Raw genomic sequence first — 6,181 nt, 5'->3', positions numbered from 1 at the left:
ATATTTTTCTGGTTCTGACCCTGACTGTAGCCCATCAACAGCAGCACTTCTGCCAAGCCCTGACTTACTAAAAGGAATTATTGATGTACGAAGTCAGGTTTAAATAGGAAAGGGGAGTGCGGGTTGAAAAGTATGAGCAGGCCCGTATTCTGGTCCACAATCAAGTGGCTTACAATGCAAAGTCTGAACCTTGACTGGTCAGAGATGTTAATTTTTCTCTAGTGTCTGAATATTACGGTGGTTCTACGAAAATCTAGGAATAGAAGTTTCTGTGAACCTAGGAGAGTGTCAGCCCCGGAAAGGGAATCCAGGAGAGTAAGAAAAATATATTGAGATGAAAACTGACTCCAGCCAGTGTGGCTCAGTTGGTTGGGCATCATCTCATCCACCAAAAGGTAGCTGGTTCGGTTCCTGGTTGGGGCACATGCTTGGTTTTGGGCTCAATCCCTGGTACAGCCACTGATGGATGTTTCTTTCTCTCTTTTCCTCTCTCTCTCAAAACCAAGAAAAGAGAAAACTGACTGAGACCCATGGTATTAATACTTATGTAAATACTAAGTGTAACGGTGTAATAATGAATCCTGTTATCACTGGGGTGTTTTGTGTTTTCTGTACTTTTATGATGTTTGAAGTATCATCAGGGTGATAGAGAGCTAGGGTGTCACAGGGGTGGAGGCAATGTGGTCATTGTTGGTTAAGCCACCAATAGGTCCGTGACTGCCAGGAAAAAGCTGAAGTCCTATACTGAAAGGGTTGCGGGTTTGGTTCACACTATCTCCCTTACCCTCAAAACCTTTCAGAGTCAATCTCTATCTTGAAAAACAGCAACAAGTCTTAGTCACGACTTCCTAGTAATTGGCTGTTCATTTTGTTCCTGTGTACGAGGGAGAACCTTCTGGGAAGAGGCCAATGTTTCTATAAAAGTTTGCTCTGTTCTTTGGGTTTTCAACCTCTTTGTAATTTGGAATTGGGAGTGCCTGAGAATGTCTTTTGATTGAGTCATGTGTGGAACTATACACTATTTGACTCTATAATTTGTTAGCCGGTTTTCCAACTTGGCAACAAATAATTGTGTATTTTTTTCTTTTATTAGTCAACAAGGTCTTACTGAAACCTTTTCCATGAGGCCCTGAAGTTGTGTACAATGGTGATCAAAACAGGCATGGAGCTGCCCTCATGGGCCGTAGAGTCTGGTGGGGAAGACAGACATGACTCAAATAACCAAAAACTGACATTTGCTAGAGCGGAAGAGTAAAAGGGGCCATGCATGGGCTTGGCAAGGGCTCTTGACCTAGGCTGCGGATGGGTGAGCGCCGGACAATGGACACCAGGTTTTGAGAGTGTTATTAAAAGTCTCCTTTCCGCCATGCTTCTGTTTCCCAGTCCGTCATTTGAAAATCAGACAGGTGAGCCATGTCTCACAGTGAGCAAGGAGATCTCCTTGAAAAAGTGATATTGAATGAGGAGGAATTTACTATGAGAAGTGGGGGAAGTTCTGTGCAAAAGCCCAGAGGAGCCTGGAGTGTGACACACTGGGCTGTAGTACATGGACCGAGGTGAAGGCAGCAGGTAGATGAGGCCCAGATCAAGCTGGCTCCTGGAGGCCATATAATCTAAATACTGGGGGGGTAAGAGCTTTATTGAGATATAATTCACATGCCATAAAATTCATCCATGTAAACGATACAATTCATTTATTTTTAGTATAGCCACAGAGTTGAATAATCTCTCAATTTAAGAAACATTCAAACCTGTAAAGATTTCCGTGAGTTTATTTGAGCCAAGACAATTGCTGGGAAGCAAAATCTCAACGGATTGCGATCACGCTCCAGAGAATGGCAAGTTGACACCATATTTTATACATTACAGTCAAAAGAGAAGACCAAGTGGGTGACAAGAAATTCACTGGTGGTAGATTAGGGAGGCAGAAGAAAGCGAAGCAGAGAAGCCTCAGAGATTGGATAAAAAGTGAAATAATACATCTTTTGCCCTAGCTGGTTTGGCTCAGTGGATGGAGTCTTGGCCTGCGGACGGAAGGGTCCGGGTTCGATTCTGGTCAAGGGCATGTACCTCGGTTGCAGTCTCCTCCCTGGCCCTGACTAGGGCCCTGGCGCATGCAGGACGCAACCAATTGATGTGTTTCACATCTATATTTCTCCTGTCTTTCCCTCTCTCTAAAAATCGATGGAAAAATATCCTCAGGTGAGGGTTAAAAAAAAACAAAGATACATCTTTCACATAGGTGGGTACAGGATAGTTAAAAGTCAACAATTACCATGATAAAAATAACAATGAGAAGATATGTAGTCTCTGTCCTGGAGCGTTGGTTGTGGCCGGAGGGATCTGGGAAAGGGGAAGTTACCTTGATATTCCAGACGTTTGTGACTATAGATGCAAAAGACAATAGACAGGCTCAATTAATGTAAAGATTGATTTTTGTCAGGGAAGATTCTAGGCTAGGACATGACTACCTGCCATGAACTGCTTTAAAGAGTTTTAATTTCAGACCATCCTATGTGGTTACTTTAGGTCTCTGAGTCTGTAAGGCTGCCACACAGGCCTCCCCTTGAGCTTGTCAGGTTTAGTATGTGGCCCCTTTTCATCCAGTGTTGTGAGTTTGAGGCACCTGGGAGAAATCCCAGGAGAGAATTAAATGGGTAGTTGAATGTACAGCTCTAGAAACAGCAGACATTGGTCTGGATGGGGGATATTGACTAGACAGTCCCTGGGGGGTTGGCAGAGGCCTCTGCAGGCAGTAACAGGTGTTAGATCGATGGGGTCAGACCGAACTCAGCAACCTTGGTACTTGAGTTCTGACTAGGAAAGAATTCAGAGCTAAGTCTCAAACTATAATATAACATTTACTATAGAAGGAAACAAGTTGTATAGGCAAAGGAAGGGCCCTTGGAGCTTAGACATGAGGAAGTTCAAGGTGACACACCTGGGGTGGGGAGAAGTAAAGGGGGGGACAGGAAAGGCTCTGGTGTGCTCCCTGGAGGGATAGGGAGCTGGCTCCTCAGTCCTAAGGGTTTGAAGGGTAGAGTTTAAGAGCAGACCCAGGGGAAGATCTCAATAGAATATTCCGTAGACTTCCAGGTGTGTCCTTTCAGGGTTGGGGTCTTCACTGATTGCTTGGTTGACTAACCACTGAGCGACACTGGCCAGGGTGGTGATTTCTTTTAGGTGAAGGGTATATAAAATTTCATTGCACTTAAAATTTTTTTCTCAAAATAAAGAGTAGGAAAAAAGAGTAACATGCTTATTATGTGAAAACTGAGAAAAATTAGCTCTGTGACCTTGAGGAAGTTTCTTAGCTTTCTGATTCTGTTTCTTCATCTGTAAAGAGGGGATAACAATGGTTGTTGGGGAATGAAATGAGTTATATGTGTGAAGCCTTTAGAAAAGGGCCAAGCACAGCCCTGGCGGGTAGCTCAGCTGGTTAGAGTCGTCCTGATATGCCAAGGTTGTGGGTTCGATCCCCAGTCAGGTCATATACAAGAAGTAGCCAAAGAATGCATAAATATGCGGACCAAGAAATTGATGTCTCTTTATCTCTCCCTTCCTCTCTCTTTCTATCACAAATCAATTAAAGAAAAGTGACAGGCACACAGTAAGTACTTAGTACATGCTGATCATCACCATCACCATCATCACCATTGTCATCATCATCATCATCATCACTATTAGTAGCTCAAGGAAGCAGATGATCAGGATGACTCCGTGGGTTATTTTTGTTTCGTTTTGATCTTGATTCTTAAACCAAGGAGACCAAGGTTCCTCAGTATTCGCAGTTCTTAGAAGTCACCTCCCAATGGTGGACAGCCTGAATCTCAATGTCATCATCATCATCATCATCACTATTAGTAGCTCAAGGAAGCAGATGATCAGGATGACTCCGTGGGTTATATTTGTTTCGTTTTGATCTTGATTCTTAAACCAAGGAGACCAAGGTCCCTCAGTATTCGAAGTTCTTAGAAGTCACCTCCCAATGGTGGATAGCACAGAACCAGTGCATTTCTCTCGCTGCTGGTGCCATCACCCCAAAGGCAGCGATGCCAGTTTGGACCTCTCTCCCCACCCTTTTTACCAAGTCTTCCTGATCACTCAGCACTTGCAGCTTTGCATTCTCCCTGATACTATCTCAGCCTCAGATATCATCAGCTGACCCAACTTGGCTGTCATTTTCTATTCTGCCTGGAATACAGCTATTTCAGCCCAGCATTGGGCGGGTTGCATTTTCTCAAGTTAGCCTAACAAAGCTCATCTCTAGCTATAGAAGGAATGCTTCTGTCTTTGTTCTTGATTTATTTGAAATGTTGTAACTCCCTCCCCTGCTGAAGATTATGCAAGAAGAAGAGAAGAGGAAAGCTAATCTTGTATGTCGTGGGAAACCCAGTTAAACGTTTGAAACGCTCAAATATACCACAGTCCGCCCAGAGACTATCCTGGCAGTGGGTAACAAGAGCTAGGAAACTTTTCAAACCTTTGACCCACTAATACCAGTTTTGGGAATATACCCCAAGGAAATAACCCAAAAGGGAAAAAAATGTAATTTGTGCAAAGATGTTCATGTGCTGCTATTTATAGGAGTGAAGAATTGGAAATCAGCCAAATGCCAAATAAGGGAATGACTCGGGCAAGTTATGGTATAGTAGTGACATAAGGAAACCCCAGTGAACTATTTTCAATGACAGGAATGTAGCCTCTGCTGGCTCTAGGGAATGTGTAGATTAAAGTATTTAAAGTGACAAGTACAGCAAACAGGAAGTTTTCAACTATGTCAAATTTGTGTTGTGCCAAAAAAAATTTGGAAGTGACTTTTGAGGGAAGGAAAATGTAGTTTAGAGTGGAGTTTGATGCCTCGTTCATAAAGTTGCTTGTGAGTTACAATATCTATTGCAACACACTCCAGGGTCTGACCATTTTGAGCCTAAAACAACTATTTGAGCATAGAAAGTAGACCAGCGGGTCTTGTTTTGCAGCAAAAAGTCTTCATAGTTACGTGCCAAGGCTGTGGGGAAGCATCACTGTAGCCTCAGAATCTAGAGACACCAAGAAAGGGCTGGAGCTGCAGGAAAGACACGCTGCGATGACAGCCGGTTTGGAGTCAGTCTGCTGTTCTCTGGCAGAGCAATCCTCAGACCTTGCCCAGGGCTCACCAATACCCGCCCAGCGGCACAGACTGTTGTGTAAATAGGCAGAGAGGAGGAAATTAGGTTCCAGAGGCCAGAATATATCAGAGATGCCAAAGAAACATGTACAAAAAGTTTTATTTTAAACTTTTTTAAAAAAATCCTCACCTGAGCATATTTTCCCACTGATTTTTAGAGAGAATGGAAGAGAGAGGGAAAGACAGAAATATCGATGTGAGAGCGTGCAATCAAGGCATGTGCCCTTGACTGGAATCGAACTGGGGACCCTCTTGTCCGCAGGCTGACAACTCTATCCTCTGATCCAAGCCGGCTCTTTAGTTACTATTACAGTCGGGCCTGCAGCCTGAGTCATACTTCTTAAAAATAACAACAACAGAACAACTAGAAACAAGAGTTCAGAATAGGAAATTGGACAGCCATATTAAGAACTAAAAGGACATTAAATCAAGGAGCTGTAAAAAATAGGAAAAAGATGGATGGATATTTGTGGCAAGTTAAGGGTATATAGAATATTTTTTAAAACAATATATATTGGGTATGGGTTAATATCTAACAACTAGAATGCAGGGAAACAGTCATCGGAATAAACTATTATTCAGGTCTACACAGCATTTAAAGTCAGTTTTCTAGTGAATCCTTACCTTAACATCATCACCAGAAGGCTATCTCATCTGGGATTTTTTTTTCCCTTTCTCAACTTTAACTTGGCTGAAGGAAAAGCCAATCAAATTAGGCTTTTCTTTCAGCCAGTAACAGAAATCAAAGCAGGAGTTTGTACTAACAGTTAGACCTCATCTCATGCCTTCTCCAAAGAAGTCAAGTCTAGGTTCAGGGGGAGTGAGCGCTGGTGTTATGCAGTGTGTCTTAGCTACGCTCTTCGTTTGTTCATCTAAGGATATGCTTTGTTTTATTCATTCCTCTCCCTGGTGATTTAACAACCATGTTAACTCTATCCAGAGCCTTTGGGGAGGGGAGGGCAGTTTGTCTACCAAACACTTACAACAGGGGCTCCTCGCCAGACTCCGCCC

This window comes from Myotis davidii, unplaced genomic scaffold (genome assembly GCF_000327345.1).
Source record: "Myotis davidii unplaced genomic scaffold, ASM32734v1 scaffold1527, whole genome shotgun sequence".
Lineage (NCBI taxonomy): Eukaryota > Metazoa > Chordata > Mammalia > Chiroptera > Vespertilionidae > Myotis > Myotis davidii.
The sequence above is the reverse complement of the archived record's forward strand: the minus strand, read 5'-3'. Positions refer to the sequence as shown.